The 14,143-nt window shown below is 32.9% G+C and overlaps 1 protein-coding gene across 1 annotated transcript in view; it reads right to left on the bottom strand.

Moving 5' to 3' along the window:
• Window positions 1–14,143, bottom strand: part of IL1RAPL1 (interleukin 1 receptor accessory protein like 1) — a 1,306,826-nt gene that overhangs the window by 791,478 nt on the left and 501,205 nt on the right. The gene's annotated exons all lie outside the window — the stretch shown is intronic.

Here is a 14,143-nt window from a genome sequence, read left to right as displayed (position 1 = left end):
TTTAAAAGTCATCTGGAACAGGCAACTTTAAATGAACAACAAATAACAGTCATGTGGGACCTCTAAGTGTTTGGTATTATGATTGGGGAAGATATGTTTTGAAAGTCAAAGATAAAAAGATGCTATTAACATTTGAGATGAATTACAAAATGCTATATTGGGAACACCTCTTCTATGTACATGCACACATGTTTCCATGTAAGAATCTATCATTCATCAAAATTCATTTCTCTTTGGCCTTTTAAATGGCAACTGCTAATTGTTATTAATAGCAAGTTGCCATTTCTTAAGTAATGCTTTATTAGTGCTTGCTTGATTTTCCTAAACTTGCTGTGCATTTAAAAACATGTACAAAAAAAAAAATCACAAAATGCCCAGAGCTTTATTTGGATAAATTCACAAAGTTGTGTTTCACATAGATATTGTTAGAAATTTAAAATCACATAACTTATCAATTCAGTACATTTCAATTGTTTATCTGTCCTTCCCTCTGGATCTGGTTTTTCAAACTCTGAACATTTAGTTTTTCATTCAAAAATATTTGTTGAGTGCCTGCTATGTATAGACAGTATTCTCATCACGTAGCTTATCTTTTCCATTTTAAATCAAAAACATCTTCTCTCAGCCTTGCTACAATCCTTCGCCACTGAATTATTAAATCTTGTTTGCATTTCAATGTTCACTTGCACAAGATTCATTCTCCTATCAAGTCCTCACAGTTTTGCTTTCATCTTTCTTAATTGGAACTTATTCTCTGCAAAACTCATCAATTACATTCTAATGACACAAGACCTCTTCCTTAATTCTAATTCTCTTCTGATTGCTTCTGCATCATTTGACACATCTGAACATCTTGTTCAGTTTGAAACAGTCTCCTTCGCTGACACCATTCCTCCACCTCATCAGATAGATACCTGAGATAATAGACATATGAAATACCTGACTCAGTACCACATATAGATGATATTCCACAGGAATGAATTCTCCCTGACCTCAACTCTGTATATGCAGGGCTGACTCTCCTTGGGCTTTCCAAATGTGAATATTTTCTTCAGGGTATACTTATAGCCAGTCTTACATGAAGCACTTTCACTTGGCACATTCACCCTTCCCATATCTGTCTACAGTTACTACCTGTATATATTTAACTCTATAACATCTGTTTCCCCAGTCTTAATTTCTCTCTCAAGTACTCTATTTTATTTGGAATTCTGTTAAATATATCATTGGTATGTGCTATAGGCATTGTTTTATCTTTATCCTCAAAGGGACTCTTCTCCCTGACTTGCCCACTCCCTAATATTTCAGCCAACCTTTTAATAGACTGGATTCTAAAACCTCATCATCATCTTGTTTTCTTCACCACTTCATGGCAAACCAGTTGTTAAATAATTTTTATTGTTTCACAGTGACTTTTATTTCTGGTTATTACTCCCTTTCTCCTTAACCAGTCTACTAGAGTTCAGGTCATTCTTTCAAATAGCTGAATTGTTGAAATAGCCTTTAATTTGTGTTTCTATTTTTCATCTCCACCTCCATCCACTCTTTTTTTGACTGCACAAGATTAGTCTCCCTTAAGTATCATTTTGATCATAGCTTTCCTCAGATAAAATATGTACATAACTCCTCCCTTCCTACTGGATAAAATCTCAGTACTTATCTAAGCATTCTTAAAATGGCACACAAAGAGTATGGTAACCATGTGATTAAATTGAAATTAAACTCATCATATAAACCTTTAGCTATAATATCTAAAATTTAAGACTAATGTAAATAAAATAGAACTAAACACTGAATAATGAAAACAGGTAAGATGAGAGGAAGGTGAGTGATTATAAAAGTTCTTTATTTATGAGGAACAAAGTTAAACAATTGGCTATTTTTTTGTTTTTTAAATAACCCATTTTAAGGATAACCACTAAAATAATACAAGAGTGCATAAATTCCAAAATGGAAGAGGGAAAATTAGAATGACAATATAAACCAATATAAAACTCAGTCATTCCAAAGGAAGACAGGAAAAAAAGGAGCAAATGAAAGTAAATCAATAGCAGAAAATATTATGCTACAAGTAAACTCAACTATAACAGTAATCATGAAAAACATACATGAGAATAAGAGTGAACTAAACTCTCCAGTTAACTGACAAACATGGTCAAACTGGATATCTATCCATCTAAATATACATATTTCAAAACCTACCAATATACTATTTAAAGAGACAGAGACATACCTGGATACAAAGAGCAGAAAGCTTGAAGAGAAAGAATTGCCAAGAAAATACAAACCAAAAGAAAGCTAAAGTAACTATATAATAATGTATTTAAAAAAGGCATTTAAAACCAAAATCCATTATTAGCAAGACAAAGGTCACTATATAATAATAAAAGGATCAATCCTCCAGGTGAATAAAATTATTCTAAACTTTAAACTTCTTAAAATAGCCTCCATATATAAATAAAGGGCAAAAAAGGCCTCAACAAATTATAGGATAAATGTTCAAACCCACGAGCTTAGTGGGAAATTTAAATATACAAATATGGAAGATTGCATCAACCCAATCAACAAGCCAGATTTAATGAACATGTGAAAACCATATTCCCAAATGTATTCCAGCACATTCTTCTTAAGCTCATCTGAAACAGTCACAAAAAGCTGCCATGTACTGTGCAATAATGCAAATTTCAAAAATTTTATATCATGTAACCCAATCAAGTTAGACAGAAATAACTAAAAGACAACAAAAAAATACATTTGGAAATTTAAAAAACACCGTTCTCAATAATTCATGGGTAAAAGATAAAATCATGATGGAAATTTAAATATAAGTAAATAAACACAGTACTTGAGGTACTTTGTAAAACTTGAGATTGTTAATATTTACAGTAGAAAATAACCTAAATACACTAAATACACATCATAAGGAGAAAAAAAAACATCAAAATAAATTTTAATAAAGTAGAAGAAAAATGGTATGAAAATAAGAACAGAAATTAAAAGAGAACATCAAAATAGCCAAGGTTTGGAGAGAATAAATATTTTAAAGTACATGGAAAATTGATCAGGACAAAAAGGGGGGAGACGCACATGAAGGAAAGAGGCACACAAATATTTACAAAGGAGATTTTAAAAGATATGAAGAAAGTATGCCCATAAATTTGAAAGCTGAAATACATTAAACAAATTTCTTGAAACTAAGAAGTTATAAAAACTGACCTGAGAAGAAACGACAAAAAAACCGAAGAGTTCCTTAACTATTAGAGAAACAAAATCGATAAAGTATCTCCTGGGGTGGGGAGAGACACTCAAATAGTCTTATGTGTAAGTTCTACCATACTTTTGAAAAACAGATGATTCCAAACGTACAGAAACTCTTTTAGGAAATAGGAAATGGTAAAATAACCCCAAAATGAAGCTAGTATAATCTTCATACCACCCAGAGTCAGTTCTCCTTCCATCACCATATATTTGACCCCCATTTACCCTCGTCTACATCTAGATGATGTATTACAGAATTGTACACTTGCAACCTATGTAATTTTACTAACCATTGTCATCCCAATACATTTTTTTTTATAATTTATTTTTTAAATTTATTGGGGTGACAATTGTTAGTAAAATTACATAGATTTCAGGTGTACAATTCTGTATTACATCATCTATAAATCCCATTGTGTGTTCACCACCCAGAGTCAGTTCTTCTATCACCATATATTTGATCCCCCTTACCCTCATCCCCACCCCCCAACCCCCCTTACCCTCGGAAACACGGTAGCTGAGAACCACAAAATCCATACTCTTCTGTAAAGTAAAAAGGCCTCTGGGAAGCTGTTGTGCATCAGAAAACAATATTTCCCAGAACTCTTTCCATCTGCCTAGGACTAAGTGACTAGTTTTCACCAAAGGAATATGAGTTGTCATATGATAATTTTCTAACCAAGGTGTTTAAGGAATTGGCACCTTAACCCTTTCTTCCTCCATCTGCCAGCTGGATGCAGACAACTAAAATGCCCTAGTGGATGGTAGAAATGCAAGAGGGACGGAGCGTGGGTCTTCTAACAATCAAGTGGAGTAAAGCAATGACCCAAACCAGTCACACTGTATTTATTAGGCCATTGAAATTTGGGAGGTTATTTTTTATAGCAGCTGGCTTTATTCTAAAACATTTGCTATTGGACAGGTGTAGCTACTGCAGTTCAGTGAAGAAAGGATATATTATTCAAGATACAGTGCTAGGATAACTGACTATATTGGGGGAAAAAAAGAAATCAAATTGTTCTCTCACACCATTCAAATACTCAATTCCTGATGGATTCTAGATTTAATGAAAAAATTCAATTATTTTTGAAGAAAATGTTGGAGAACATCTATATCATCTTATGGTAGGGAAGAATTCTTTAAACAAGATTCAAACACAAACCATAAGAGAAAGGTTAAGAAATGTGACTACATTAAAATTAGGAGTTTCTAATTTTCAAAACACACCATTAATTAGGTTAAAATACAACCTACAAACAAGGAGAAGATATTTATCAATGCAAAGCTGACGAAAAAAAAAAAAATTACAAAAAATTTAAAGGACAGCCTGTTGCCTCACACCAAGGAAGACAGGAGTGAAAAATGCAACAAGATATTCAATGTCACTAATCAGGGAAATATAAATCACATGAGACAGTATTTTATTAAGGCTTTAGACAATACTAAGGGTTGATAGAAGTGTGGAAATATGTGAACTTTTATGCACTAATGTTTTTAGGGTTATTTGTGGACCATTTTGGAAAAGAATATTGCATCAATTTGAAGTTTGACTGTGCACCTACCTATATGATGACCCATCAATCTCACTCCCAGTCACTGACTCTGAAGAAATTCTTGCTCTTGTGCACCAGGAGACATATATCATAATTGTCATAGGCGTATCGTTTATTAGAGCAAAACACAAGATGAAGCCACTTCCCATCAACAAGAGCATAAGTAAAAAATGCCACATGTTAATATCACTGAATTATAAATAGCTGTCCAAATGATGGGACCACAGTCAGTGTAGAGGAACGTCAGAGAAAATGTCAAATTATAAATATAAGTCAGAAAAGATGACATGTATTATAACATTTATATAGAAAATACACAAAAACTATTTGTGGTTACATATGCATATACTAAAACAATATTTTTTAAAGGAAGAGAATGAACAATAGATAGAAAATTTAGATGAGCAGTCATCTTTACAAGAGAGGGAAAGGATTAACATTCATAGGGACTCATGGACTCATGGGACTTCAATGTATCAGTACTATTCTGTAAGCTAGATGGTAATTACAGGGATGTTCATTTTATTACTCTTTATATTTTATATATGAATATATATATATATATATATATATATATATATATATACACTTTAGTGTATATGAAATATTATATGGTAACATATTTTAAAGCAAGTTATAAAACAACCTGTAAAGCACAATGCCATTTTAAATTTCAAAATATATAACTCTATATAGAAAGCATATATGGGAAAGATATATTCCCAAATGTTAATAGTGGTTATCACTAGAATGCAGGACAATTTTAATTCTGTACAACTCAGAAGAAATTAAACACAATACAACTCTGCTAACTAAGTACAAACAGTATCAGATGAGGCTGTTAGAATTCTGGCAAAACATAACAGAAGAAGGTATAACTAGAATAGCAATGAAAGGAACTTAAGATTTTGGCAAAGAACTCAGTGTCTCACAGCAACTACACAATCATGTCCGTCCCATGTGTGTAGTGCATTCCTCAGGACTTAAAAAAAAATAGAACTGTTTGTTAAATCACGCCCAGAAAAACTCATTTTGAAGTATGTGAAGCTCCAGTCAGCTCAGCATTACAATTTTAGCAATATTAAATCAAGGCCAAGTTGATTTGGCACCTTGAGAAGAACCGACACTTGGAAAATGTCTCGAAACCACCTTACAATACCTAAACCTAATCCAGTCTTTACAGCATTTTAGTGCAATCCTCTCTCAGGACCTGCTGCATAAAAACCAGCTTATCAATGTTTAACAGACTTCAGTACAATGTTGAATATAGGATTACAAACAAATAGAATCACATGCGGCAAAATCGTTAAGTTCCAAACCATTGGCAGCTAATTGAGGAGAGGGGAATGGGAAGACATCATTTCTATATTTGGACCAACAAAAGTAAAAATAAAGACTCTTTAAAAATCAGAGACTACATATAAGATTTTTGTCAAATTCTTCTTTAACCATATTTTAGGAAAGGATTCAAGAAAATGGCTCAAAAATATAAAGAAGAACATAAGAGGAGTTGATCATAACAAAAAGGCAGCAATATTAAGTACTTTTTTTATTGTCGTTAAGGCCTGAATTCAAATGTAAAGAATTTTACCAAAGGCCTTTTTAAACAAAAGACTTCTGGCAATACAGCCGAAGAGTACAATGCCTCAGATAAACGCACTGAGGCTTAGAAAGTTGCTTAAAGGAACATCTTAGACAAAATGGAAGAGTCGTATAATAGTTCTGTGAAAGCTTAAAGGGATAAAAAGGCAAAGATCTTCCAGTAAAACTCTCTTTTATATTCCTTTTTGGTCTAATCTAATATTGGAAATTATTTTTCCTTCTCATCAAAGCAAACTAAACTGCAGTTTTCTTCAAGCCAACCTTTCAAAATACCATTGATTTTCTCACTTAAAATGACATTGAAGGAGACTTTTTGACAGTGAGAGATAAACTAAAAGAATGTCACTGAACTAAGATTTTTAAAAAAAAATTTAACTAAATCGATTTAAGTACAAACTGGCACTTTGTACTCAATGTAAACACCCCCCACAGCCCCAGAAAGGTTAGTATGCCAGAGATAGCTCAAATTAGTTCATTCAACATCTATTAAAAACTACACCAAAATCTTTGATGTTTCTTACAACAAGATTGGATGTCCTAAAATAATTCAACATTATTAAAAATTGAAACATAGTAAACTTGAATATAGCTACAAATATCTTAAGTTAATGATCTAAATTTATGTTAGAAAATCTATCAAAATAAAATAAAATAAAATGCAAATCGTGTTTGGGTGGCTAGAGTTATCTTTCATCATCTACTCCAAGTTTAATCTTCATGTTTTATAGGAGGGTTTTATTTTCTACAAAAAAAAAAACAGGTACACTTTCTGAAATGACAAGGATTTATTTTACCCTCAATGACCTACCACATTCTTTAAAGGGGGGGGGACTAAGTCACTTTTCAAAAACTTCACTTTATCATTTTTTAACTCTCTAATACACTCAAGGTACAATTCTTTCCTTTTTTGAATATATTCTTTTATGAACTAATATAAACATACTCTTACCACCACCCAGTTTTCACATCTTCATTTTTACTTAAATGCAATTCATTGCACACTTGCTTTAGTTTACAATATTATATTTTTCCTGATGATTGAGAAACATATTTACAAAATTCAAAACAGGATCCTCCGAGTGAAAAAAAATGATGTCTTCCTCTGGAAAACTGGTTGTTAGTATCTATTGAAACTCAACATATGGATGCCTTATAGCTATGTAATTCCTCTCTTAGATATGCAACAAATAGAAGAGTGTATCCATGTTTTCTTAAAGATATATACTAAATGTTTACATAGAGAAGGCTGATGGTAACATCATGAATAATACCTAAAACTCGAAATTACTCAAACAGTACACTATAAATTACAGCATATTTCCCACACTATAATATTACATAGTAATGAGTACAAACAATCTTCAATTACAAGCAATAACATAGGTAAATCTCACCAGCATAATATTGAACAAAAGAAACCAGAGACAAAAAATTACATCACGGATGATCACATTTATAAAAAGTACAAAACGGAGAAAGTAATGTATTCTGTCAGAAGTTTGGACAGTGGTTGCCTTTGAAAGGTAAAGACTACAACAAAGCAAAAAGGAGATTCCTGGGGGGGTCCTGATAACATTGTTTTTTGAGTTACATGCTAATTCCCTAGGTGTGTTCCATTTGTCAAGAATCAGGGATCTGTACACTTAGCATATGTGTACTTTTCTAACCATGGAAACACTTACCCTCGGGTTTATTTTACCTCTGATTATCTGAAAACATGTCCTAAATACTTCTTGTTACTATTTAACCAGTCTAAACTTCTAAGAATAGACTATTCTAAGAAGCCAAATGCATCCTGATAGACGGATACATGTTCTCTGTGAAGGATCCAAGGATTAAAACCAGTGGCCCACATTATAGCATTAGAGGTTAGGTTACTCTGAATAAATTCAGTAATATTCTGAGTGTAAGTGGATCAGATAAGATGGAAAAGTTTCCTGAAGAAGACTACTACATTTTCATATAGACCAGAGGATCTGTGGATCCTTAAAAAAAGGAAGAAATGCTCTTATAATGTTCCTTTGTTTTAAAAAAAGTGCATGAAGGTTCAACGTGGCTGCAGTTGTTCTTTTTAAAGTACTCAGTGCTAAATCCTACTGAAACTTCTATTGGGCGCAAATGCTTTCTTTCTGTTCCTGCAGAGAACTATAAAATGAGTTGAAATGTCCCAAGAAGGCAGGGAAAGTCTGTCAAATGCAAAGTGTTTTCAATGTAGATATCACAAGGAACATATGCCAAATCAAACAGCATCATAAAAACTCAAATTCAGTAGCAACATTCCAACTTGAAAAGTTTATTTTTAAAAATGCTCTCAAGCCAAATGTAAGTTTGCATACATTAAATGCTTTCAGCAATAAGAGAAAGGGTTCTGTCATTCCAATGAGTGAGATCTTTGAGCGAACAGAGCATGAATAATAATTTCAGATTCAAACACTGGCAAAGAATCTAACTTCTTGGGAAATATTACAGATCACTGAAAAAGATTACCTTATTATGGAAGGAAAAAACTACTTACTCTTAAATAATATGAAAAACAATAATTTAGAGTTTGACTTGAATAACTACATGTTTACATAAAAGAACACATTGTGAGCATTCAGTTTTCACCCAAAGGTGTAAAAGGAGGTACTCTTTATGTGTCTAAACATGAACTAAGATACTGAGTTAAATGTTTTTTTTCTGCCTGGGTTTTAAAATTTTTTTTTCAAATATTTTTGTCAAAGTTATGACTTGCTAGATAAGTAATAGAGAAAAGTGCATAAAGGTTATTTACATGAGTTCCAGTAGCTACCAGAAAAATTACTCACTACATCCCTCTTTTACAAGAACATCTGAATTTTCTCCTTTTTTTTCTTTTTTGAGACCTATGAAAAACAGATTTGATGTTCCTGCTGGCCTACATGGATTTTGACAAAGGGGCATTATTATGCAGTTTGCCTAAGAAGCAGAACCACATTCATTGTGTCAGCTGGACTCATGATTATATCCTCACTCTATTTTTAATTTATTTTTTTTTCAATTACAGTTGACATTCATTATTATTCTATATTAGTTTCAGGTATGCAGCACAGTGGTTAGGCATTTATATAACTTACAAAGTGATCCCCTTGCCTCCCCCATGCCATTAGTCTAGAAGAAAACATAGGCAGTAAACTCTCTGACATTGCTCTTAGTAATTTTTTTTATGATCTACCTCCTTGGTCAAGGGAAACAAAAGAAAAAAAATAAACAAATGGGACATCAAACCACAAAGTTTTTGTACAGCAAATGAAACCATCAAAATGAAAACACAACCTACCAAAAGGGAGAAGATATTTGCTAATGATACATACAATAAGGGGTTAATATCCAAAATTTATAAAGAACTCATGCAACTCAACACCAAAAAAAACCAACCCAAAACAAAACAAAACAAAAAAACCAAACAAACAAAAAACAAACCAAACAATCCAATTTAAAAATGGTCAGAGGACCTGAATAGACATTTCTGCAAAGAGGACATACAGATGGCCAATAGACATATGAAAAGATGCTCAACATCATTAATCATCAGGGAAACGCAAATGAAAACCACAGTGAGATATCACCTCACACCTGTCAGAATAGCTATCAGCAATAAATCAACAAACAACAAGTGTTGGCGAGGATGTGGAGAAAAGGGAACCCTCGTGCACTCTTGGTGGGATTGCCAATTAGTGCAGCCACTATGGAAAAAGGTTTGGAGGTTCCTCAAAAAATTAAAAACAGAACTACCTTATGATCCAGCAATTCCACTCCTGGGTATTTATCCAAAGCAATCCAAAACACTAATTTGAAAAGATATATGCACCCCTATGTTCACTGCAGTGTTATTCACAATTGCCAAGATGTGGAAACAACCCAAGTACTCATCAATAGATGATTGGAGAAAGAAGATGCGAGATATATATATGTATATGTACATGTATATGTGTATATATGTGTGTGTGTGTGTGTGTATATATATATATATATATATATATATATATATATATATATATATATATATATATATACTTAGCCATAAAAAATAAAAAAAATAAAAAGAAATCTTACTATTTGCAACATCATGGATGGACCTAAAGGGTATTACGCTAATTGAAATTAAGTCAGACAGAGAAAGACAAATACCATATGATCTCACTTATATGTGAAATCTAAAGAACAAAATAAACAAAACGGCAAAACAGAAACAGACTCATAGAGAATAAACTGATAGCTGCCAAATAAGAGGGCAGTTAGGGAGCTGGGTGAAAAGATGAAGGGATTAAGAAATACAAATTGGTAGTTACAAAATAGTCATGGGGATGTAAATTAAAGCATAGAGAATATAGTCAATAATATTGTAATAACTATGTATAGTACGAGGTGGGTACTGAGTTATAGATCTTTTTAATCTAATACCCCTCCAGGAGCAAAGATCAACATAGGCATAATAACTCTATAGTGGCAAATGTGTGTTTCAAAGAAAAAAAAATCAGAGATAAGATGTTGCAAGAGAAACAATATGGAAAAATAAAATTCTGTATGAGTAGAAAATATCAACTGATACTTATTTTTGATAGATTTTGAAGAACATGGCTTATAGGAAAAACATAGAACTAGGGAAAACAATATTTTCTGTCTATTTGGATTATGTTCAAATTTCTAGTCTGCTACCAGGTCATTTAACAACCTCATACTACATACATGCAGACACAGGGAAAGGTTCTCATGTCTATTATTTTTTAAATTCTGAAGTTAAAACAATGTATTTTTCATAAACCCTCATTGGATCACATTATGTTGGCATTTTGTTGTTATTTTCTCACAAGTCAAGAAAATAGTTTATCTTTATCTCACTCCATCTCATTTTTTTCATATTATTTCCCCAGAATATTTCAGAAACACTAACTTTGATTAGGATCCTACTGTGTGCTTGTGGTAGAGACTGCAACACCAAAAGAAAGAGGTAGAATGAATCCCTCTTGCCCTTAAGAAACTTTCATATTAATGTGTGTGTATATTTGTGGGGTGCGTGGGTGGTGATAGAAGGGAAGGCTGAGGGGGTTGATCAACTGCAGCTCAAGACTTCCAAAAATCTAGAAGCTATCCTAATAGTAGTATAAAATCATTCATCCCAATAGATTGCAACCTCCTTGAGAACACATCCCAGCTTCTTTATTTCCATAAATCCAATGTTTAACAGAAGACCTGGCACACACTTGCTACTCAAAAAGTATTTGCTCGTGAATCAAAGGCATCAGTAAAGACATACTGGCAAGGAGGAAAGAATGGACAGAAAAATATAATATGGAGTCAGTTTAGTTTAGGTCCTCTTGCATTAACAAAACACATTCTAGGTCAAGGGTGTCTCTTTTTTAATTAAATGCATTGGACTCATAATGGTTAGTAAATTACACAGGGTATCTCTTTAAAAGTAGAATGACAAAGATTTTTTGTGAGGATAGAAAAGAGAGGGTCTTCATGAATGTGAGGCTGCTACCAGGTTGTGGAACGGGGGAAAACAGTGAGATCACACCACATTGGGTACTGCCTGTTGATGGCTTTCAGGATTAAAAAAAAAAATCCACAGAAGAAAACTGAGACAGGAGTAGAAAGCATATAGCAGTGTTATGAATGGATCGCATCGAGGAAGATTGGCAGAGACAAAGAGGCCAGGTAAGAATGTCCTGAGATCACAAATCCACAACTGACAAAAGTTGCAGTGGTTACTGAGATGAAACTAGTGATGAGTGAGCTGTCACAGATACAATGCAAAGAAAGAAGCTACAAAGTGTGACAACAAGACTATGTAGGTTAAAAACGAAGCAAGATCTCTCCAACACTGCAATGGAGAAAGATTTGTATTTATCCTTTGCACATTTTAATTTCTGGCAACTCCTGTGATTATCTGTAGCAGCAGAAACACCTCCAAGTATTTGCTGAGAGCAGTTTTTTTCAGGGTCTGTTCTAGGGACAATTTTTTTCCTATCACCATGGCAACACTGCCAAAATAAATTATCTGTGTAAAGTTTCATTCCTTACTTCAAACGTTTTAGTGGCAAGATACTGGATAAAAGGAATCGTATTTAAATATATATGGATGTCATTTTATATAAAAAAGACTTGATGCATTCTATTTAAAGGGTTTCATGTTGACTTTTTTCTTTGGTTCATTGAATGACTGATTATTGAGTACTAGAGTGGATATTTTGGATCACTTAACCCAAAGGCATTCAGGACCCTCTTCTACATTGTGTTTCTTTGTATAGAGGCTACAAAGCTAAAATATTTACCTTCCTAGACATTCTTGCAGCTAAGGGTAGCTATATATCCAATTCCTTGCCAAGGAGATGCAAGCAGAAATTCTTTGACAGGAATACCAGGAAAACATTTTAACCTGGATAGATAGACTCAGCTAGCATCCCCCACCAATATCCCCAGCCATTTCATTTCATGCTGAAACAATTCTGTGAACATGAGGATAAAACCCACAAACTGAAAAATGGCGGTATGGAAAGAGGGAAGAAACTTGAATTCTTAATGGCACATCAGTGCTCAAATGCCGGCTTCTGGATTTCTTTTTCTATGAGAAAAATATACCAGTATCTGTTTAAGCTACTGATAGGTTTTCTGATGCATACAGCTCAACACATTCCCAAAACTGCCCATCATATACCAGAAGCAATACATAAAAGGATGAATATGATAAAATCTCTATTCTCAAGCCATGACAATCTAATATTACAGATACTATTTATTGTGTGTTTAATTTTTGTATGGCGATGTGTTAAGAAACTTATGTAAATTACCCAACATAAACTTCAAATTAACACTGTGACATAGATGCTCTTTTACTTCCCCGTCTTAAAGATGAAATTGTTGAATGGGAGAAGACTAATATGCATGAGGTCACATATCTTACAAATGTTGGGGCCTGATGAGAACTCAGAGTTGGACTCCAGAACTAAGGGTTTAGCTACCAGGTTATAATAGGGAGGAGAGAAACCAATATACAAATATTTACAAAGTTATAAAATAAAAATATTCATAAATAATAATACATGAGTAAAATGTTTTGAGGATTTTAGAAGTTATGTCTTCCATTAAAAGACTAAAGAGAGATAACTGATTCTACTGTGGTGATTGAAAGAATTCCAACCTTCCATTCTAAAACCTTCACAGAGGCTATGATTTGATGCTATCATGATATAAAATGTTTCTTTTTATTGCTAATTCAACTTATAAACCAAATCATGCATTATCTACTAGTTATGGCAGTATAACATGAAGTTTAAAAAATGAAGTTCTAGCATAAGATGGACTTGGGTTTAAGTCTGAGCTTTGCCACTGAGACTTGGTTGGCTTCAATTTCTTTTTCTGAAAATGAAAATTGTAACTTTGTGATCTAGTAATGTTGTTGTAAGTACTAAATAAGCGAACTTCCATGAAGCGTTTTTGCACTCTGCTCGTCAAATTGTAAACTTTCCACAATCGGTACCTATAATATAATTATTAATAGTCAAAAATACTGTTTTATCACCCAAACATAAACATAATAAAATTTATGGCCTGCAGACTTTGAAAGATATAACTGAAGCTTGGTTTTCACCTGTTCCCTTAGTTTATATACATATGACAACTCTTAATGTTTTCAATAATTACTGATTAAAAATCTTCCTAGAATAACAGCTAATATTATAATATTTTAAAGTTTTTAAAAACATTAC

This window comes from Rhinolophus sinicus, chromosome 18 (genome assembly GCF_057876585.1).
Source record: "Rhinolophus sinicus isolate RSI-liver-muscle chromosome 18, RSI-T2T, whole genome shotgun sequence".
In the NCBI taxonomy this organism is placed as follows: domain Eukaryota; kingdom Metazoa; phylum Chordata; class Mammalia; order Chiroptera; family Rhinolophidae; genus Rhinolophus; species Rhinolophus sinicus.
The sequence above is the reverse complement of the archived record's forward strand: the minus strand, read 5'-3'. Positions and strand labels throughout refer to the sequence as shown.